The 23876-nt window shown below is 43.0% G+C and overlaps 1 protein-coding gene across 11 annotated transcripts in view; it reads right to left on the bottom strand.

Moving 5' to 3' along the window:
- The window catches only part of RBFOX1 (RNA binding fox-1 homolog 1), a 1935778-nt gene that overhangs the window by 751624 nt on the left and 1160278 nt on the right, over window positions 1-23876 (bottom strand). The gene's annotated exons all lie outside the window — the stretch shown is intronic.

Raw genomic sequence — 23876 nt, 5'->3', positions numbered from 1 at the left:
CCTCTCCCTAACCTCCATCCCAATTAGGAGTTTACCTTTGTTTCACCCTAAACTTAAAAGCTCACCAGCTTTCACTTATCTATGACAGACAATTTTATTGGGTCAACGTGAACTGGCTCAATAATCTTTAAGCTACACGAGTGCGTCTGCTTTGCATACTTATCCTGAATTGGAAGATCCCAGTAGAAAGGAGCTTGTATAAACTAAATGCAACTGTATTTTCAAAACATGTGCTTGACCATGACCAAGAGACTTGAATGGTTTGATTTCAACTTTAGGTCCCATGTGTAGTTTCTGAATGTCAAAATATTATCATGCACTTAGTAATTTAATAAGATGGTGAAAAGCATATGGATTTAGAGCTTTAAATACGTTTTGCAAGTTTAATCTAGATTCTCCCTACTCAAAGAGCTGTCCACGACACTGGTATTGCCCAGGGGGATGTTAAAAATGCCCATTGTCAGGTCAGTCCCGGATTGACCACATCAGATCTACACCTTTAACAAAATCTTCATGTGATTCGTCTACGAGTTGAAGTTTGAGAAGCACTGCTGTAGATGAACCCTCCACTTTTTCATTTCTTTAACACGTGCGTATCGATTGCGCAAGCTGTTGCCAGACACCATTCAGAGACACTCACACAGGGGCAGACCGATAGCAAACTATTTCCAAGATTGCCACTTGAAGGAGTGAAATAACATCCAGCTTCGCAGCGAAAGAACCAGGAGAAAATGAAAAATCTCTCCATTTGGTATTCCATTTATACAGAATCGCTCACTTGAGATTCTGGTTTAAAAAGCTGCTTTGTCATCCACTAGTTCCTGGAGACCCTAACTTACTAATTTATCCAAAAGGGAAGCAGGGCCTTTTTAGTTAAAACTGGATGGTCCTTGGCCAACTCTGTGGCTTATGTAAATGGCAAAACTCTGGGGAGAGAAAGGGAAAGACTGGGAAGAATTGGAATGAGCAGGTACCCTGGCTTTGCTCTTTCACAAACCTGCCAAGTTACCACCGTGCCCTCTCGAAGCTTGTTATGTAAAGGGCAGTGCACGGATGGGCAGCTTTGGCAACGCCTGCAAACTAGTCACAAATGCAGAATCTCAGGGCCCCGCCCAGACCGCCTGAATCCGGATGGGCACTGAACAGAAGCCCCAGGTGATACGTATGCACATGGAAAGTTGGGAATCACTGTGCTTCAGGGTAAGACCCACCTCCTTAAGTTATTGCATCAAGAACAAAAGTACCTCCTGGACTTTTGGAGTGAAGGACCCTTCTGGTTATCCCAGGACTAAAGTGTCTCTGGGATGGTGAGTTTGAAGCACAGGGTGCAGAAACAGGCGCAATCCCAGGCAAACGGGATGGTTGGCCACCCTGCCCCATTGCTCGTGCTCACGGGCTAGGTCAAGTGCTCCACATGCCCCCAGCCTCTCCCCGCCCCTCCCAGGACGGCATCAAAATAGGCTCATTCTTTGTTATCCTAAGTAAAAAAAACCAAACTTCTTATTCCAAGATTTAACAAACGGCCATTAAAGAGAAACTTGAGATATTAAGGACAAGAATTCCCTATTCCCCCCAGAAACCTCTACAGAACACAAGAGTCATCAGCTCAAACTGCAGATTGAATTACAGTCCCTGAAGCACACTAGGGAACACAATCTAATCACAGATGCTCCGTAAACGACGGTGCCACTAAATCTACTTTACTTTTACTCCAGTTGCTCTATTTATCTTGGGTTATTTTTAGTATGTCGGGCATTTAAATATTTTAGCTCCCATATACAATTTAATTAGTTCAAAGTGCAAAATTAAAGCCACAAGAGCACATTTGTTCCCACCACAAGAACGAAAGGCACCAGTCAACCAAGCGCAGATACGCGTCTCTCTGAACAGGCCAGCTGTCGGCGCGGTGAACCGGCTGCCGTTAGAAGGGGGCTGTATCTGGGCTCCTGCTTAAACATCAGGGCTCTGGGGTCCCCGCTGCTTGGGAACGAGGCCATGTTTCAGCTCCCTGCCACCCTGAATCAAGGATCCGCGGGCTCCTGCTCCCCCTGTCTGATAAACAGGACCGCCCGGTGATGGCCTCCATTCCTTTAGTCTCCGAATGTTTCACTTTTCCCCAAGGTCATCGATCCTCAAGCTTTAACCTTCGAGAGAGTTTATGGGAAGTGTAAATCCAGGCACAACCCACGGAGATTCTGGGAGCCTGGAGTGGATTCTAGGGACTAGTCTCAGAAGCCAGCACCCCCTGGTCATTCTTTGGCCCCATGAACACTTAGTGAAGCCCTGTTTTGAAAGGTGCTGCTGATCACAAGGAGAGATATTTATTAAGTGATGACTTTAGGTCAAGCACCGTTTGAGGGCATGGCATTTAACCTGTGGTCTTTCTAACATCCCACGAGCTGGGGGCATCACCATAATTTCAATGTTATAGACGAGGAAGCAGTGGTGCGGAGAACCTAGGCACCTTTGCCAAGGTCACCCAACTACCCAGTGGTGGAAATGGGACAGAGACCCAAGCAGATGGATTAAAGCTCATGGTTACAAACGGGAAGCTATGTTACGTCTCACCACACGATGCTGAGTGTTCACACTGCCGAAAGCCAGGCGCGATGGGCCCACATCCACACAGCCCAGAAATACCAGACTTTCAGGGTGTGTGGAAGGAATGGTCTGATTCACTCATATATCTCTAGGTCTCTCCCAGAACCAGGGACAGTGGTTACTGCGACTAGTGTGCTGTTGATTTTGCTCCTGCTGCTGTTTTAGCTTTTATTTCATGAAAACATTTCTTTTAGTTAGCTGTAATATAACGTGCGCAGTGACTACATCAGGCCAGAGAAACCTGAAACCAGGAACGCGTTAGCATGTGCTGGGGGACATGGTATATGTGATATAAATTTAACTGTTTCACCTCCCTGCCATTGTATATTAAATTCTAACTCTGTCTGTCTGTCTTTCTGTCTCTCACCCTCCCTCTTTCTCTCACTCTCTTAAACAGGACCACCTGCCTGATGATAACCTTCACTCCCTGTCTCGGGATGTTTTTCACCTTTGCCCACATTCATTGCTCTCAGACATTAACCTCTTCGAGAGTCCTTTGTTTGAGACTGACCAGGATCCCAGCATGGGTCTGGACTAGTAACCGCATCCCTGGCAGACACGGCACAGCTAGACAGATTCCGTAGCAGACACAGGGGGTTCAGGTGCCTCCTTGCTACCAAATGCTGCCAATGCTGCAGATAATCTGCACCTTGGTGACACGATGGACAGCAGAGACTTTTACCTTTGGGAGAATCGACGTGTGACTATATTTGCTGCACTGGAGCATCCCTGAGGACAGAGGTCTGCCTGCCTGGTGCCCGGTCTTCCCTCTCACCGGTCAAAGGTTTCCATCTTGAGTAGTGGACTAAAGGGGTGGATGGCGACCTTGGCCCATTTACCAAATGACAACAGAAATGACAACCATACAACTTATTATCTTTTCCCTATCAATCCCCAAGTTATCAATGAAAGAATGTGAATAGGTATGGCTAAGGGATAAAGAAGATATAAGCTTATGATCATCAATGTGTGCTCAGGTGAGGGAGTTCATCATCTAGAAACCTGTCGCCTATAGGTAGCATTTGTATATATTTAAGACTTACAATTAATAATTTTAAATAGAGGGAAGGAGAGGGCACTTCTTTGTGGGGTGTCTATATGATAAATGTAGATAAAGATAAAGAGGTTAGATGAACAATTAGATATTGAGTTCACAGGCAACATCTAGTCTGTTGTGTGCAGTGAAAGAAAGAGTTATTTCTTGATAGTGGGAAATGATCCAGAACAGTGCATGTTAATTTAGCAGTGGGGGTTGGAGTATTTCTTTTAAGCAATTGGGCTCAGATTTTCTCTGTCGTGGTTTAGCCAGAGAAAGACTGTGATAACCATGACATTTTTAAAGGACGGCTTCCCAGAAAATAACTCTTTATTCCAGTGGTTCTAGATTTGTGTGTGAATTTCACTGTCAGGCAAACGCATTAAAAATGCATGAGAACATAGCAGGGGGAAAGGCAAGGGGTGGGGTGGCTGTTGGGATAGGCGTGGCATTTCTTATTTCCCAGTGAAGACAAAACTCCCCACACTGATTTACTTTCTTCTTATTTTCTGCTGAGGACTGGGGAGAAACTGGATAGCACAGCGCCAGTTGTCGAATAAATATTGGAGACATCGCTGAACTAGATGAGCAGTCGAGCCCCTTTCTCTGAAGGTGACTGTGCAGGCTCAACAAATTTAGGTGGTGTATGGACACAAGTGGGTAACCTAGAAGCCACAAATTACACCCAGCTTGGAATTATCACCCTGACATATCTGGCCCTTCCTATGAATCTCGGCTTTCCAGAGAGGAAGGTAGATAAAATATAACCAGAAACAAAATCCCATTTTTTTTTTTAAAGTGACATATATCATATCCACTATCAAGAGAAAATGTGCGGAAGGAAGAAAAGAGAATTAGGTTGACTGTCAGGAGATGCGAATTTTAGTCTTTGCTCTGTCTAAAAACTAGTGATTTAGGGAAAATTATTCTATAGTTGAGGTCTCAGTTTGCTCATCTGTAAAATGAATGGGTTGGTTCAGGAGCTTTACATCCTTCTATTCATCAGAGACGGGATAAAAGCCCTTGACAATTACCTTGGACAGCAGTGCCTGCACCAAATAAAACCCATGCACCATCTGCCACTGCGAGACAAAATGAAAATATGTTTTTTCTACATCAACCACACATCGGTTTGAAGAGCGGCGAAGCCAAGCTGCTCTTAGATTTACATTAACCGTTCTGGGACGCACACTTCAGGACCATGGATGCTGGTTGCGGGGAGGGTTTCACCCACCTGCTTGAGACGCCTACAGAATACCCAGTGATTTATTTGTAGGCCCCTGAACAAAATGAGTGTTTTGCTAAGCAGCCTATGCAAATGACCATGCACCATCACTTACAATAATTAAGAACTTATAAAATGACCATATGTTGTCATTAAGAAAAATTACATAAAACCCGCAAAGGAAATCTCTCTCCCAAACCGCCCTCTGAATCCTAAAGGAAACCTGAGCAACAGAGAGGCAGCAGGTAATTAAACATCAAATTTTAAGAAAAAGTGTCCATGCCCGGCTGGTGTGGCTGAGGGGTTGAGCACTGACCTAGGATCCAGGAGATCACGGTTCGATTCCCCGTCAGGGCACATGCCCTGGTTGCGGGTTCGATCCCCAGCAGGGGGCGTGCAGGAGGCAGCCGATCAGTGACTCTCATCATGGATGTTTCTATCTCTCTTTCTCCCTCTCCCTTCCTCTCTCTGAAATCAATAAAATATATATATATATTTTAAAAAGTGTACAGTTAAGGAAAGCAATTTCTTGTAGCTGAGAAACATGTTCTAAATGTCTTATGTTAAGAAAAATAAAAATCCAGAGGGCAGGAGGACGTGCTTGGAGAGGGCCTGGACAGCCCGGGCCTTCTGAGAATGACCCTGGATCGAGTACTCCCGGGGGGGGGGGGGGAAGCCCTGGAATGCTTCCCAATCCAGGAGTAATTTAACAGTTCACCTCATCCCATCTTTCCCATACTTGTAGTTCAGTCATTTCAGATGTTAGTTGGCAGTGTGTTGACTCATGTTTGCTTGAAATTCCCTAGCATGCTTCATTACCTAGCCAATAAAGCAATCTAGCGGAGTTATTGAATCATACACTGCCTGCTGTATTACCACCCTCTTGTTTTCATTTCGATATGTGATTGCTCCCCTGGACGATTGCTCAGGAGGGAGATAGATGTTTCATAACCTTTCCGTTGCTGTTGTTTAAATCATTCCCATCAGCTATACAAGACCTCCGCTGTAATATCCCACCTCCTCCTGAACAAAGGAAAGGAACACCGCCACCACCCATCGACGTGAGTCTAAAATAAACCACGGACTCAGGTACCAGTTGCCTTGTGATTTTAATTTAATGTAGTCTAAGGACAGGGTGGAAATGGAAATGACTCATTGTTTTTATTTCCTACCGAGTAAGTCACTCCAACTCCATATTTCTCTTTAGCCCGGGAGTAAAGCTTCTATTTTGTTTTCTGGAAGAGTAAACAGTTTTGCACTGGGCAGCAGGGCCAGGGGTTGAAACATTAGCAAGTCAGTGACGCTCATCCAGAAATGTCTGGAAATGACTGAAATGCCTAAACACTCGAGGATGCCAGCAGCATCCACTGGGGCACTGAAGTAACTAAGCATTTCTCAGGGGGTGTCCTGTGTTAAAACAGGTGGGGGCGCCCCAAAAACATCAACCTCAATGGGGGGAAATGAAACCTGGGGGAGAACAGTCAACTTCTGTGCTACCTAATTTCATTTTTTAAAAATCACATGTAATATACACGCCTAAAAGGGAGACTACATTTCTATCCCTTGGACCCATTAGGAGCTCCTTCAAATCACAAACATATGTTTGTAAATATTACGGCATTTGGCTCCCAGGATCACACTATCTGTTTTAAAGTCTGGGGTTCTTAAAAAGTAATTCAGTTGTCTAGCTGGGGCAGTGCTGTGCAACTGTGCCAGGAACTTTCCTGAGCTCTGGCAGGTAACATCCAAGAGACGAACAGCTTCATCTCTCCCATTTTTATTCCCCTCGGGAACAGCCTAATTTGAACTCCAGAGTGGCAGACACGGAGGATGTGAGAACCTGCCACCCAGAGACTTGACATCCAGCTCCACAGATAGCTTCATTTCACGGTGGCTTCTCCCAGCCTGACTCCGCGGAAGGCGGCTGAGTACCCGATGGCACTGCGTAGGCGTGGGGACACTGCGCAGCTCAGAGCCTTTGGGTGGGACAGTTGAGGGGGACCCAGGAGTATGGGGCTCATCTTGCCACCAGTCTCTCTTGGAAGGTGTGAGCCGGTGGACTCTTAATTTTATAGTTAAAACTCGTTCTCTTCTCCAAATTAAAATAATATATTCACCATTTGTATAAATAGATGCAATTATAGAATCCTAAAATGCTGAAAAGAGCTAAAAATGTCCCCAGGCATCATCCTGAGTGAGGTCTCCCGAACTCCAGATGCTTTTGTACGATCCATCTTCATCATTTTTAACATATCCGAGTATCATCTATACATAGAGCTCGTTACTAACGTCTTACAGTTGACCTTATGTTTGTTAAGGGCTCACTTTAACCATGTATTAAGAAAGACTATACATAAAACATAGTTTCCGTGTCCTGCATTATGTTCTATTATGTAGAAGAACTAATACCACTATTAAAATTTATTCAGTCCAGCCGGGCGTGGCTCAGCGGTTGAGCATCGACCTAGGATCCAGGCGATCGGGGTTCGATTCCAGGTCAGGGCACATGCCCGGGTTGTGGGTTTGATCAATGACTCTCTCATCATTGATGTTTTTATCTCTCTCTCTCCCTCTCTTTTCCTCTCTCTGAAATCAATAAAGATATATTTAAAAAATAAAAAAATAAAAAAATAAAATTTATTCAGGTATCATCAGTAATATGTGTGATAGTTTGTTAAACACAAGGTAAAATCTTTAATTCTTTAGATGGGAAAAGAGAACTCCAGAGAGATTCAACAATTTGTTCATAGTCACACTGCAAATCCAGGACAGGTTTGGGGACAGGATGCAGGTATCCTAAGGGCCAGCCTCAAACTCTGTGTGTGTGTGTGTGTGTGTGTGTCTCGTGCTCTCTCTCTCTTGGTCTCTTTATAAGTGACAGATCACACTTGTAAAGTTACCGAACCAAGTTACCTACACACACAAAGTACCGAGCCAAGGCGGGCCTCATGGGTGCACAGCCTGCACAGCCACATGGGGCCACACACTCAGAAGGGCCCCTCACTTGGTTTAATGCCCCGCTTTTGCCATCTTAAAATTCTTAACCATATTTTAGCAAGGGATCCTGAATTTTCATTTTGCACAGAGCTTCATATATTATGTAACCAGTCCTGCCCCGAACACCGAAAAGCAACACACACACAAAATCATAAAATAAATAATCAATAACCAACCATCCATAATGCATGTAGTAAATAAATAAATAAATAAATAAGCAAGTTCCACTAGGCTGAGGCAATGGCTGCCGCCTAATTGGAATCCCCCAGCACCTTCTCCAAACTCCATACAGATAAACAAGACAAAGGAGACCCGCGGGTGCCACACCTTTAGCATAAGTTGCAGACAAGTAACACTAACGTTAAACAACCTGTGATTTGCAAATAGCACCGCCTCCTAGCAGAACCATTTCTGTAGCTTCCATCCTGAGCTTGACAAAGATAAGAAGGTTCTAGAAAAATATAAGGAGAAAAAGAAAAAAAAATGAAGGGTTAAGACTGCACCAAAGTCGCTCAGAGAAAGAGACCGTGTGTTATAACTGTGAACACACTGAAAAAGAGAACTGGCGGCTCCGGGCGCTGCCAGCAGGGGTGGGCTGGAAAGGGGGTTCAGAATGTGGGAGGCGGTGCTGGAAAGACGGGGTTCTGAGGAACTGGGCGCCCTTAGGAAAGGAGAATTCGCCTCTGGAAACGGAAGGGAGCCCGAAGCACAATGGAAGTGAAGACCCGGCCATGCAGAAGAAATACTAAAGAAAGTAAAGAGCAAAATCCTCCTCGTGGGCCTCCCTGCCCCCATTAAAAACCAACCAATAAAGAAAATGCGCTTCGCTCTGGCGCAGGTGGATGTGAAACCTGGTGAATCATCCCCAAACGCTGGCCTTGAACCCCCAAAGTGAAAATCCAACAGACCAGCTGGCAAAAAGCTTCCCCCAAATTCCAACCACGTTGCAAAGGAAAATTGTCACACAAAACTCCAAACTGAATTAAATATCCCCCCAAAAAGCATGTGGAAATATATTACACACACACACACACACACACACACACACTGAATCATGATTTCAAAAGTATAAAATGGAAAGGGACTGAAAACAGAATAAAATGAAATGACAGGTGACTGAATTAATGAATGAAATAGAAAGGAAAAAAGCAAAATCATATAAGAAACAAAGTCAAAATTATAAAGCATCCAAGAAAAAATACATTTGAATGAAAATTTAATATGGGCATTAAAAAAAGCAATAGACTATAGCAATGAGATAAAGACAGAATATAGATTAAAGAGATAGTGGCAGAAATAGAATACATACAAAAATTACCCAACTTATGTAAAATTGAAGTCCATGGGGAATGAAAACAAAAGAGCAGCCTGGAACTAATATTTGAAACGATAACCCACCTTGGAACAACAACAACAAAAATACAAAACTTCTATTAAACAACACTGGGGTGAAAGGGGAAGTAAAAAATAAAGTACAGAGCTCTTTAAAAATTATATTAAAAAGGGTAAGAGTTCCTTCTTTTTTACAGCTGTATAGTATTCCATGGTGTAAGTATCCCACAAAATAAGCTGATGAACAAGATAGATGCAGAGATATAGAACAGTGGAGCAGATGGACAGATTTCAGAGGGAAGGTGGGGGGTGGGGTGTAGGGGTGGAGAGAGATTAATCAAAGACCTTAGATGCACATATACATGACCTATGGACACAGACAAGTGGAGAAGACCTGGGGGGTGGGCAGGGGTGGATGCCTGGTGGAGGGGTTCAAAGCTAGGGGAAAGAGGAGCATTTGTAATACTTTCAACAATAAAGAAAAAAATAGTAAAATTAAAAAAAGAAAGCACTAAAAAAAATTATAATAGAAGAACAATACCTTTTAAAATCCAGAATCTAAGTGTCACATATAAAAGCAGTGACCTGAAGAAAATGTATAGCATGAACATTTTCAATAAAGATTGAAAATGTAAATAAATGCATTAAATTCCCAAAAAGCTTTCTAACTCAAAAAGTTAGAAAAAAAACTAATGAATTAAGATGCACAGAACAGATAGTTTTTAAAAAGATATGAAATGCCTCTTAAAACTATGAAAAGATGTGCACGGTATTGAATCAAGTGGTCCCCCATTTTATATGGCTGAGGGGAGGGGAGTCCATTGAGCCCAATAATTTGCTTACATTCATACCATCAATACAAGTAAGCAATTAAGTACCTTCAGTTTCCTTGTCTTAACAGTTATGGAATTGAACTAGACATCTAGGACCTCTTAACTTTATAACATTCTGAATGCATCTCAAAGACTGGACCACATCATTCTGATGACAGCGTCTGACAGGACTGGCATAAGGACCATCTGCTCCGTCTAAGCCCTGGTCAACCATGGCATGGTTATCATGGAAATGATTGAATCGCTGGAAAATGATTGAGTGACATTCACCCGGCCATGCTTCATTCATGGTTTTCCAACCTTAAGCTCTTTCTCAAGAGAACTCTACTTAAGATTTGGTTTTCACTAGCTGATTTATCACTTAAATCCTAATCTGTCTAATTCAGGGAGGTCGTTTCATAGCGTCCCACAGGAAGTTTCATGACATCCATGTTTCTATACATCAGGTGAACCATCTTCAGACTGGGCCCATCTGGGAGGAGTCTCTTCTACATGATGGGGCGATGGGTTTTAGTCACTGGCCCAATCATGCAGCAAAAAGAAGAGACTACAAAGAAGGACTCGGGCATTTCGAAAAGGGACCCTGAGTTCTGGGAGGATTAAGACAGCTATGGAGTCACAGCATCCCGCAGGCACAGCAATGCCATGTGGAGACATAAGATGGAGATGCTAAGTCCACATGGTACCGTGGAGGCGTCCTTAGAAATTAGCTGGGTGCCCTGAGTCCATAGTAGACAGAACATTTTCATAGAGGGAATGACAATTGTTATGAAATTAGTTCCAAGAGAGTTAGATGCCTCCCTGGTTGGTACAAAACCCAAGGAAATACTCTACAGATGGTGGGGAAATTAGGAAAAGGGAAATCCTATCCCATCAGAGCAGATACGCTGCGGCAGATCCCACTGACTTAATTCTCACAAGTTATTTGAGGCCTGCCTTGTAGTACAGAGTTATGCTAGAGTTAACTTTATATTATAATAGAGACAAAATTCTATCTTAACAGCTTTGACTTAAGTTGTGTTACTGGGGGATACTAAGTTCTGTAAACACACAACTCCAGGTCACAAGGATTAACCCAAAAGAAGCTCAGTGATAATTTGGGACTCTGTCTAGGGTATTGGGCAAGGTGCTATGATCATCCAGTCACTCAGGGTTTCAATCTCTTGTATCTGATAATACAGTGTAATAGATAGAATGTGCCCTACCCCCAAATTCACATGTTGAAACCTAACCCCCAATGTGATCGTGTTAAGAGGTGAGACCTTTAGGAGGGGATGAGGCCATGAGGGTGGAGACCAGATGAATGATATCAGATACCTTATAAAAGAGACCCCAGAGAGCTCTCTTGCTCTTTCTACCATGTGTGAACACAGCAAGAAGATGGATCTCTGTGTGCCAGATAGCAGACCCTCGCTAGACCTTGAATCTGCTGGAACCTTGATCTTGGGCTTCCAGCCTCCAGACTGTGGGAAATAAATTAGTGTTGTTTATAAACCACCCAGTCTATGGTATTTTCTTGTAGCAGCCTGGACAGACTAAGTCATATGGCATCTTCAAAATTGGCCTCCAGGGTCACTGTGGATGGAGAACAGAGACTGTGAAGGTCACACAAGGGGGCTACAGCTAGATCTGGAAGTCTGGAACTGGCATACATCATTTATATCCACTTTCAATTGTTCACAACACAGTCACATGGTCTTACCTTAACCATATCGGTCAGCGGATACGCGGGGCTTGGATACAAAGACTACCCTCATGCGGCCCAGGAGGATAATACAATGGTGTGGAAAACACAAGACGCTTTTGCTGCTACAGACTTGTTGACCTTTTTCCTATTACTGCATAAAATTCCAAGTGGAAAGAACTTTATGTACTGTTATTAATGAATTCCTGAATATGGTGGGGTCGATCTGGCTTTTGCTCTTAAGATTCTACCCTAGAATGGGCAGATCAGGTAGGCAACTGCCTTCAAGAATGATGTCTCCTCTCATCGGCTTATTTCTATCTGGGTGTGTGACCCATGCCCTTAATTCCACACACCTGATAAATGTTTCATCAATGCTTTTTGGAGAACACTGGGCTGGGGCAGGAAATCATTGCATCTTAGTGGAGGTATATTCTACTAAGGATGCTTTCTTTCCAAATATTCAAAATTCAAACTAACTGCTACACTGCTGAATTTCCACCCTAAGTCCCCAAGCTGGGGGTTGCAGCTAGACAGGTGACCTGAGAGGTGGGGAATGCATGGCCATCTGACTTTCAGATAAGATCCCTAAGAGTTAATAAGCCCTTTATAGGACAGAAACTGCTGACTAAGCAATTCCCTTCCTCTGACTTGAAATGTGCGATCCTCAAATCAATTTCCCACTTTTAGTCAATAGTGACCATGACTCTCACAGTGACCTCATGGTCCACTTTCATTGGGTGGGCTTTCTCCAAGTGTCTTATATCTGACAGTTAAAGGAAAGAGCTTGATGTGAGCACCACATGCAAGCCCCGCCCCCCCACTCCTGGAAAACAGCCCTTTCCCTACCACTCTCTTCATCATCTCCACATAGGCCAAGGAAATGAATATTTTGTTTATTTTCTTTAAGATACTTCCTGGCTCCCATGGCCTCCTTTTGAGGATCTATCTGTGAGGCTGTCTGAAACGTTCATGGCTACCATCTGTATAGGGCTATATTGCTTTTCTTTTGTTTTGCTTTGTACCTATAAAAACGTTTCTTTCACTTACTCTATGTCATGAAAGTCTTGGCACTGAGTAAGCCCAAAGTTTGGAGGAAAATTACACTGGCTGGAACACTGGGACATCCCATTCTCCTGGGGGCAAACGGCGTGGAGCTTTGTAATATGGGAGGAATGACGGTTGGTGGATAGGAGATCTTAGACCCAAGAAGGCATAGCTCCTGTCCAGGCCCATACCTGAGAGTAAGGATGATCTGGCCGTGGCTGTGAAACAGCCCAGGAATGTGAAGGTAAAGAGTGGCTGTATCGATGAAGCAGGGTTGGTCATAAGGCGATAATCACTGAAGTATCTGGGAGTTCATTTTACTACTCTCTACTTTGGCCTATACTTGCTATTTTCTATAACAAAATGTTGAAAAAGTTCCTGAGATAACATTAATATTTTAATTTACTTACAAAGATGATTAGAGAGACTGACTTGTTATCATCAGCTGTTGGATCCTTGGAATTCCTTTCTCATGGAACCATCAGTATCTAGTTTTGCACTGTGAATCCAGGACATGTGTCCTCGACAGTGCGTTGGGTTTTCAATCTACTTGTTACTCCATTGATGGCGAAATGACAAGACGCAACCCCATGTTGTGCTCTCACTCATGGAGTATGAATGTAAACTTATCTGAGTTTAAACTGATATTCATTCTGCTGATCGCACAATGATATTAGCACCTGGACTGACACTGGAATTTTGGAAAGCTCAGATGAAGCCATTGCAACATGGATGGAAGTCGGCTTGGGGCAGTGCTGACACCTGCGAAGAACACTCTTAGTGCACAAAGAGCGACAATGAAACTGGCAGGCTCCTCCACCGACAAGGTGCGAATTACAGGCCTCCCCATTTGTTGTTTCATCCTACTCAACTCGCTGCTTAAAAATGTATCAGATCCACCAGTTATGAATATCAAGCTCTATCAGAATGCATGAGATTAAAACATCAAGGTCTACAGATTTAAGAAATTGTCAGGGCAAGAAATTGGATTTTTTTAAAAACTGAGGAACTTGTGAAATTTCCATTACCCTGTTCTCCCCCTCCCCCACCCGATTCTGGTAGGAATTGCAAGCAGACCTGCAAGGTCTAAAGTTGCCTCAGGGAAATGAATTACAAAATAGAATACAGAAGACTTCCCAATAAAATCATTAAAAAATAAGTTGAGTTTACATGTAGCTGAAAACCGATCCCTGGTGTTTCTGTTTGTTTGTTTTCCCTCTTTTGCCACCCCCTGCCACCATTCCCCTTTTCAGGGACCAGAAAATATTGTCAACCCAAACACTATTCACCAGATACAGGAAGCATAAAACTCAGTGCACTCACATCCGGAGCGATTACTGTTTATTAAAGAAAAAAGCAACACCAGTGTAGGTGTTAGAATTTCCTCCTTTCTTGGCACACATTTACCTGCAGTCCTAGGTCATATGAAATTTTTCTGGCCGTCAGAATATAGAAAAATACCTGGCACATAGCACAAGAGACTGCTTATTATAAGGCTGGCATCTCATCCGATTGAGGATGTAAGGTGCTTACCACAGAATCCTGCCCTCTGGTAACTTTTGGATCAATGTGCCATCCACCAGAGAAGAATACTAGTTTTTTTTTTTTTTTAATTACAACTGCATCAAAATCACATACATCAGTTTTAACCTTTGAGAGAATTCAGGAACAACACAAAGCCAGGTAAAAATTTCCCCTGGAAAATGAACATTTGCTAAAATGAAAAGGGGCCATAGGCCTTGTTGTTTTACAATGTTGGGGAAAAATAGAATGCAGGCCGCTTCTGGTCCCAGATGGTCACCAATTATGGCATCAAGTTTAACTTCCACTTCGATCGCATCTGTGCAGGAAGGTTTAGCACCCAGCGCAGCTTAGCGTCAGGAAGGCAGCAGGTCTCAGAGGAGCGCAGAGCATGGTTGCCTTTGCAGTAACTCAGGTATGTAGAGGGGCATGCTGACTTGGCATGGATAAGGCAAGCTCTGCCCACCCAGGGACGCTGCCAAATCTCCCAGGCACCCAGGAAGCAGCGTAAACCCTGGATGGGATCTGGCCAAGCTTTGTCATTCCAGTGAACCTTCTATGTGTCTAATTCTGTGCATTTAGAATCCCATTCTATTGCTTCTCGTTAGTGAATTCTTTCCTGTACTTCTCTTTCCACTCTCACTTTCCTTATTTCTTCCTATTTAACATTTGAAAACACACACACACACACACACACACACACACACACACCCGGGAAGGAAAGTGTTGGTTTCTTCTTAATAACCTAGGAAAGAAAAGGGTGGCTGTGACCCAACCTGGAATCATTAAGCCTGTGAACACAATCCCTGGTTAGCCATTGCTCTGTCACTCACAGGAGACTCAGAAAGAGACATTCGCTGGATGTACCAGCCAAGCGAAAACTGCGGAGGCTTTGCAAGTGGCTTTCCACAAGAAGGGATTTTCATAAAACACATGGGTTTTGTTTCAGAGACTGACTGCGGTTCATGCATTTGTTTTCGTGGCTGCCGCCTCCCCTCTCCCTTTCCCGCTTGCTGGTTCACAGCCTTGAGAGCCCCTGGCATGATTATTTTAGGTGCTGACTGCACAAAACACAAGGACTGAGGACCTGAATTCACTTCCTTCGAAGTGACTGGGCCAAAGGGCCGGAGAGGCTGCCTGGATCACAGAGATCATGGTCACACTTCCATCTTTTCCTTATAACGCAATGTCAAGGAGATGGCTGGCATACTTGTCTTTATGACACTGTCTCATTTTACGTATTTGGTTAATTTTTAATCCCATCCCATTTTTCTTTTTCTTTTGGCAAAATGAAATGGTAAAATCCTCTCTTTATGCCTCCCTGATCCCAACCTGGGTGTTATTAACAGTTTGACGTGTATCTTTATACAATTTTTGTCTACACTTTTAAGTATATTATATGGATATGTCCACAGATAATAAGACATATATTTTTTTCTAGATAAGAGATCAGGCCATATAAAGAAGTCTTTTCCATTACAGCAATCACTATTCAATAGGGGCAATTTAAGTTTATATTAATTAAAATTTTTAAAAAATTTGGTTCTTCAGTTTCACTGACCACATTTAAAATTCTCAGTAGTCACGTGGAGCCCATGACCACTGTATTGGAGAGCAAAGAAATGGGATATTTCCATCACTGCACAAAATTCTATCGAATAGGAGCTGCTGCAGAGTATTCCTATTTTTCAGTAAATTGGAATTGTATGCCTCTCTCTTAAAAATAATCTCTGATTAATCCTAAACTGACAACAAGAAGTAAGACTAATAACAATCAGAATTCGCATTCAGTTCCAGAAACAAAGTCGGGTTGTAAAGGCTTAATTTGGTTCAGGACCCTAGTATCTGAGGTCTTAGCCTGATGGATTGTGACCTCTAACCACAGTATCGGAGCGTTCAGTTTGTTATGCCTACGTGGGCTCTACCAGGTCTGAAATGCTCAGTCCTAATGACTCTAGTCTGGTACCTTCCTGGAAGGATGTGAACTCAGTTAGAAAGGGGTTCGGTAGATGCGTTCAAAATTATTCCCTCAAAACCTTCTTCTTGAATTTAAGGTGAAAAAAAAAGCCAGTCTCAGTCATAGAGACTCCAGAATCTTTCAACCCTTTCCCCAGAATGACAGTCTTTGTTCTGGTATCTTGATATTTCCCCCAAAGCCCAATACTGGGTGGTTTAAAGCTAGGGAATTAACTAGAAATCAGAAAGCCAAATGAGCATTTACAGGTAGAAAAAGCAAAGTGTGATTATTTGGTCTCTGAGGAGCTAATTATAGGCTCAGCTGAAACTGAGAGGATCATGGGAGAATGTGCACACACACACACTCACACGCACACACACACACACATGCTCCTGTTCGTGCATGCACAAAGCTACTGGTCTGTGCCCACCTCCAAAGAAGCGGGCTGCAATGCTGCATAAATAAATCATTTGGATGCCTCACTGTTTGAGAACAATCGATCGTTCCCTTGAACTAGGGTCAGGCAATGTGTATCCAGAGCCTGGTCTGGCCCACAGTTGTATATAAAATATGATATTAAGGTAAGCTTCCCTCCGGTCCCCTTCTACTTGTGAGGCTCCCCAATCAAGCATCATTCATTCCTCTTTGCCCATGCCAGCGCCACCCACAGGCTGCAGCCTTGAGGAAGTGCCTGGCATTGCAAGAAGCCTGGCCCTGGGGAAACCAAAGTGCATGTCTCCAGGGTCATGCAGCACCTGACAGGTTTTCTAGGGTGCGCTCAGCAGAAATTGATTGGCCAGATCTAATAGCTGAAGGGGCTCTTTCAGTTTGAATTATTTTGATGATCCTGTATGCGTTGCTTAGAGCGGGGTTAACCTCTTCAGCACTTTCAAAGAACATCCAAGCTCGAAGAGCGAGGAGAGAAGTGATAGTGACTTGTCTTCTGTGACACTAGGATCTGTCCACACTGTATGTTAGGTTGGGTGATGGTTGGTTGTAGGGGGTGGTCTTGTGCATTGTAGGAAGTTAAGCAACGTCCCTGGCCTCCACCCACTAGATGTGAGTAGCGTTCCTCTCCCTCAGTTGTGACAATAAAAAACATCCCAGGACATTGCCAAATGTCATTCAGGGGGAGAAACTGTTCCCCGATGAGAATATCTGACTTCCACACAGAAAGACCTGAACATTACGGCAAGAGTCCATGTAATATCTAAGAAGCCAGCAAGGCAGACGTAAGTAGAGCTGTGGTCGTCTGCTCCAGCTGCCATGACAAAGTAGGACAGAATGTGATCTTAAACAACAGTGACAACATTTTCTCAGTCTGGAGCTGTGAGTCAGAGATGAAGGGATCAGCAGTGTTGGTTTGTCCTGAAACCTGTCTTCTCTCTATATCTTCACAGGGTTGTGCGTCTGTGTGTATCTGTGTCCTAATCTCTTCTTTTAAAGACACCAGTCATATTGGAATAAGAACCCCCTTATTTAATAGATCTTATTTCCAAATACAGTCATATTCTGGGACACTAGGAGTTAGGGCTTCAACATGTGAATTTGGGGGTGGGCATAATTCAGCTCATGATAAGAGGTAATGATCCCTAGACACAACTGCATGTTTTTTCTGTATCACTAATAAGTTTGCTGCATGAACTTGTAGACTCAGGTCTATTATTTAAAATGGTCATCTCCTCAATGTCCACTCTTTTCCTGTTAAAGACTTTCTTGACCAGGGAAACAAAAAGAAAGAATCGAGCATGTGCCTCTCAGTCTCCCGCTTTCTCCCATTTGCATCTCCCTTTCGGGCAGTGAGACTTTCTGGTCTCTTCTCTCTCAGCGAGGTTCTGGTGCCCTGAATAAGGGACTGATTTCTTTTCTCTACATTTTAAAAATAATTCAACAGGGAATACCTTTATATAGTGAGATTCCCTGGGTAGACAAACTTGACCTATAAAGGGCCAGAGAGTAAAGACTAGGCTGAGAGGGCTCCACTGCTACTCAAACCTGCCACTGAGGACAGGCAGGGCACAGGTGAACGGGCGTGGATGTGTCCCCATCAGACTATTACAGGAGCAGGAAATGGGCTGGATTTGGCCCACGGCCCATGTCCATAGTTTGTCAATCCCTGCCCTAGAACATTAAGTAGGTTATCTGGTTTGTACAATTTACTCAAACTTGGACTTGGTCAAGTTTAAATAAAACAAGGGACACATGGAGAGTGCCAATCACTTGCTTTCCTGGTTCAAAAAAAAAAAAAGGCTAAGCACCCTTCTGCTTTCCTCCACCTTAACTATGGTTGCATATATACAAGAATATTCACAAGAACAACCGTTCTAAAGGGCATTTTAAACTGGATTTCTCTTCCTCGGTTCCCTTTTCTTTTTACTGACCATGTTGCCTCCAGCTGCGGTTTCTAATTCTTTCCTCATTAAAAGTCCTGTCAGCCTTCCCAAGAATAAAGTTATTCCTTTAAAAATGCCCATCTCATAAAAGGCCTGTTCCCGGAGGCATGAGATAAATAAGCTAGTTCATGAAATCCCCCTCCACGTAACACACTTATGAAAAATAAAACTGAACTTTGATTTCAAGTCACTCCAAACAAATCATCTTCAGACTCGAGGTGAATGTCCTCAAATGTGTTTTGCAGCGTCCCTGGCAAGCCCTTCACATTTTTATAGATGCATTTAAAACGCACCTCATCTCTTTCCTTATCTGTGCACACATTGTCAGCCAAGGTCAGGCCACATGGAGTAGCCCAACTTCAGTGGGAACATCAGCAGAGAAGGATATGGAATATCCATTGATACTAAAAGTCAGAACCAACCGCCATAAAGCTTACGTGCAAGAACACTGCTGTATTCTCGCCTGTGCACTAAGAGGCAAAAATGGGAAGCTGCCCAATGTTCATTAACAGGGGGGTGAGGAAACCACTTAAAGACATACAAGCATACTATGGGGTACTGGGTTGTTGCTAAAAGGAAGGTTGTAGATGGGTGTGTACAATATAGAAAATGTTCATAATATGCTATTAAATGCAAAAAGCAATTAAATATAATGTATACATATACGTATATATACATATACACATACATATACATATACATAATATACATATACATATAAAAAGAGAGGTAATATTAAAATGGAATGATATGTGTTTGCTTATATTTATTCAATAAATATATATGAATACACTTATTCATCTATTTTTTTCTCATATTTACCTATCTCTAAATATTTTTGTCAATATATAGAAAACAGATACTATTTATAGTCATTTCATCTGAAGGAAGTACCTTTAAAAGGTGTGTGTGGGTTGAGAAGGGAGTTTGGTCTTTCTACTCCAGGAAATTTCTTACGTATGATTTTCTTGGAACATTTGTATTTTTAAAGAAAGAAAATTAAGCCATCCATACAACAACTTTGAAAATCCTTTTGAATAGAATTCGATATTGCTTTAAAAATTACAAGACCTTGTTTTTAAAAGTTAAAAAAAAAAAAAGAGTGAAGTGTGAAGCAGTTATTTTCCCTAACTGTGCAATCCCACTCAGAACTCCAGGGACACCTGCTAATACCAGCTCAGTGCTTATCCTTAAGGACTCATTGTTAATTAAATCAGGAACGATGTTCCTTGGGAAAGACCAATTCCTTGAAGCTACAAATAGAGTCAGTCCTAAGAAGTCTTGGCCCCATAGTGAGGCGGGAGGAGGTGTAGGAAACACATATTCCACATGGTTCCAGGCCTGGTCAGGAGGACCTGTGTCTCTAGTCATCACTGAGACTGCAGGGCACGAGGCTAAGGAGGTTCCAAGAACCTGAGTGAACTAAGCCACTTGGTGTCATTGACAGGGAAAGGCTACTATACACCACAGTGAAACACGTAGGAGACCTCTCACCCTTCAAACCTTTGACTCATGGCTGTGATGCTGAGGCATGTTTCAGGAAAATAAAATGTAAGTGATGGGAAATATGTTCAGAAGTGCACTCACAGCGAATTTGGAACTATAGAGCCAATAGGGGCAGAACGTGGAGCATTGCAGGGTGTGGGCTCCTGGCCTAAAACTGTGCCACGGGCAGGCAGATGACTGCTTGAGAAATACACATTTATTTCACATAGAAGACAAAACTCCTGGGCATGACTCAAAGGTTTAATTCAACAATTATAGCTGAGCCAATGTACCAGCATACAGAAATGGCTAAATCTATTCCCCAACCCAGAAAGCAGCTCAGTGGCAAGGAGATAAGATGGGAAATCACAAGAACACACGTGTGCACACACACACGGATGCACAGTCATAGATTTCCTCAATGGTTGTTTCTCTCATAGGACTGAAATGAAGCCAATTTTGTACATTTACACACTGGAACACTACTGGGCCAAAGAAAAGGAAATCATATCTTCTGAGACAGAATGGAGGGACCTGGAGAGTATTGTGCTAAGTGAAATAAACCAGTCAGAGAAAGACAAGTACCATATGATTTCACTTATGTGTGGGCTCTAATACACAAAATAAAGTAACAAGCAAAATAGAAACAGACTCATAGATACAGAGAACAGACTGACAGCTGTCAGAAGGGAGGGGGCTTGTGTGGCTGGATGAAAAAGTGAAAGGAATTAAACAAACAAAAAACCCACCTCATAGACACAGAGAACAGTATGGTGATTGCCAGATGGAAAGGGGGGCTGGAGGAGGGAGAGAGGGTAAAAGGGGCATAAATGGTAATGGAAGGAGAACTTGACTTTGCGTGGTGAACACACAGTACAATATACAGATAATGTATCGCACTGCTTGTCTTTAATTACTGTATTCATCAGAATTTGGGGGAGTTCATATGAAACATTGATTAAAATAAACATAAGCAAAACAGGAATGTGTTGGTTCATGTAAGTGGAAAGTATAAAGATAACTGGATTTCGGCAGAGCTGGTTCCAGCAGCTCAGCACTCAATCCTACAGCTACAGGCTTCCTGTACAGGGAAGCACAGAAATGGCTGACAATTCCAGTCTCAACATGCTCAGTTACCAACATGTTCAATAATTGTTCTGAGACTGAGTCTCGGTGGCTGGACTTGGGTCATATACTCACCTCTTAGCCAATCCCTGTGTCTCAGAGACTGAGCTTTACCAATTGGCCAGGATTAGGGTCCATATCCAACTCTACAGTGAGGCATGGGGTAAGCTCACTGCAAGAGTCTGGGGCAAGGGGGTGGGGGAAAGATGATTCCCTATAGAAAATAGAATTATATAACCAGAGGAAGAATAAATGAATGCTGGAAAGGTGAAAACTACAGTTACTTTGTAAAAAGTGCCCATCATAAGCAGAACTGATCTACACTCACCAAGGTCAGGAACCAAAGTCCTTCATGAAACCATCATTGGTGTGAATCCAGTTGTGAATTCTGCTAAAAAGCCAGCAGGACATTCAAAAGAGGCTCTAGAGCTGTGCTGCACAAGACAAAAGCTACTAGCCATGTGTGGATATTAATTTTAACTAATCAATATTAGATAAAATTCAAAATTCAGTTTCTTGGCAACACCAGCTTGAGTTAGAGCTCAGCAGGTGCACATGGTTGGTGGGTCTACCTCATTGGACATTGAACATGCAGACCGTCTCCATCATTGCAGAAAGTTCTACTGGACGATGCTATTCTAGAACGTTTTCTTCCCACCCCACCCCACATTAAGAACTGAAGGACATTTGACATGGTGAGGAACGGCCAAGTGACCTTCGGGAGGTCCCACAGGCTACAGAGACTATGATGACAGTTACGGTAAAAACACAGGCAAACATATGCTCAAGTGGGGGAAGTTATGCTTTTCTCTGAACATAAAGAAATTATTTAGAGAAAAAGAATCATTTCTTTTCTTTGTCAGAAAGAGAGAGACAAAGAGCATAAATAAAGGCAAAGCCATGATGGAGTAATGAAGTCAAATGCTAGTTGCACCGAAAGGTCCCTGTTTCTCTCTTTATCCCCCATCCAGCCCTTTGCAATAAGAAGGGATAGCTGCACAGACTGCTGACAAGCAGTACTTGCTCTATATCTTATTCCCAGTGGCTGATAGAGTGAGTTTTGTTGTGTGGAAGTTGAGTTGAGGTATATGTGACATTTGGAGCAAAATCCAAACTCTTGACATACCGGGCCCTGAGTGCTCTGGTCTTCACTTGCGCCTCCAGCAGGCAACCCCACCCCCTGCAAGTTTTACTGCCACAGGCTTAATTCAGATCTTCACTGTCTTTTACTTGCTGTTCTATCATCCTAGAGCACGCTTCCCATGCGTCTTCTCATGCTAGAGGCCTTTGCTTAAACTTCATACCACCAGTAAAATCTCTCTGGTCTCCTTCGCGGACACATACATTATTATATCCTACGTATTTATTCACAATACTTGTAATATCTAAATTACTTTTTAAAGCTTTTTCCCCCTACCATATTCAAGTAGAATGTAAGCTCCTTGGGGGCAGGACTGCGTCTGTCTTTTTTCCTGTTGCTGCCCCTGTGCTGAGTGGGCATTCGATCAATAGCTGTGGGATGACTGACTGACTGACTGAATGAATGAATGAACAGAGAGGAGAGCTGGAGTGAAGACTGTGGGGTTGTGCTCACCAGACTGTCCCACCTTACTTGTCAGTAGTAGAACTAAGAGGGGACAGAGGACTTGGGTGTTTCAGGTTTTGCCTCTAGGTTGGGTCAGTTTGAAAACTGCTTTGCTTGACTGTTGTGCTCAGCCAGGACAAAATGAGGTGACGTCAAATGTTCTGGCGTCCTGCTTAATGTGTGCTCTCGCCCTTATCAGAAGAGTAAGATGCTCAACCGGGAGACTTTTAGGAAATCCACAGATTAGGCTGACTAGAGAACTCCCTCTTTCCCTCTCCAAATGCAAAGGCTGGGAGGCAGGAAAATGCACAACTGTTAGAGATCACATTGTGAGTGATTAATAAGGTCAACCAAGTACAGTTTATCACCCTTCGCAGCACCCAGGGGGCACTAACATCCTGCTACCCCATCCTCCCAGTGGCCAGCTCACAGATTCCTTTTCGTTCAGACCTCATTAATATTTGGAACTGTAGGGTATATGCAAACACTTAGCACAGGCTCTTGAACACAGCAGGCACTCAAATATACAAATTAAATACATGAATTTCAGAAGGTCTTTAAAAACTGTAGCAAAATACAAGTGGCTATCCTCACCCATCTCAGAGTATAAGTATTTAAAGATTTAGTATTTGTTTGCAATCCATCAGGCGTTTTGGGAGTGATCAGTATACTATCAGGATAAAATAGGCAAATATTTCAATTTTATTTATTTATTTATTTATTTATTTATTTATTTATTTATTTAAAATATATCTTTATTGATTTCAGAGAGAGGAAAGGAGAGGGAGAGAGAGAGACAGAAACATCAATGATGAGAGAGTCATTGATCAAGCCCGCAACCCGGCCATGTGCCCTGACCGGGAATCGAACCCCGGTTGCCTAGATCCTAGGTCAACGCTCAACCGCTGAGCCACGCCTGACCGGGCAAATATTTCAATTTTAAAAGTAAATTATAACACAGACCCGATACTCTGATGGGGAGCAGAACAGAAGACAAAACACATGAGAAGTGAGACACTAGAAAATGGTCATGGGTGACTAGGAGTCAGCAATAG

The sequence above is a fragment of the Miniopterus schreibersii genome (genome assembly GCF_964146895.1).
Source record: "Miniopterus schreibersii genome assembly, chromosome: 3".
Classification (NCBI taxonomy): domain Eukaryota; kingdom Metazoa; phylum Chordata; class Mammalia; order Chiroptera; family Miniopteridae; genus Miniopterus; species Miniopterus schreibersii.
Note: the sequence above shows the minus strand (reverse complement) of the source record. Positions and strands in the feature narration are given on the sequence as shown.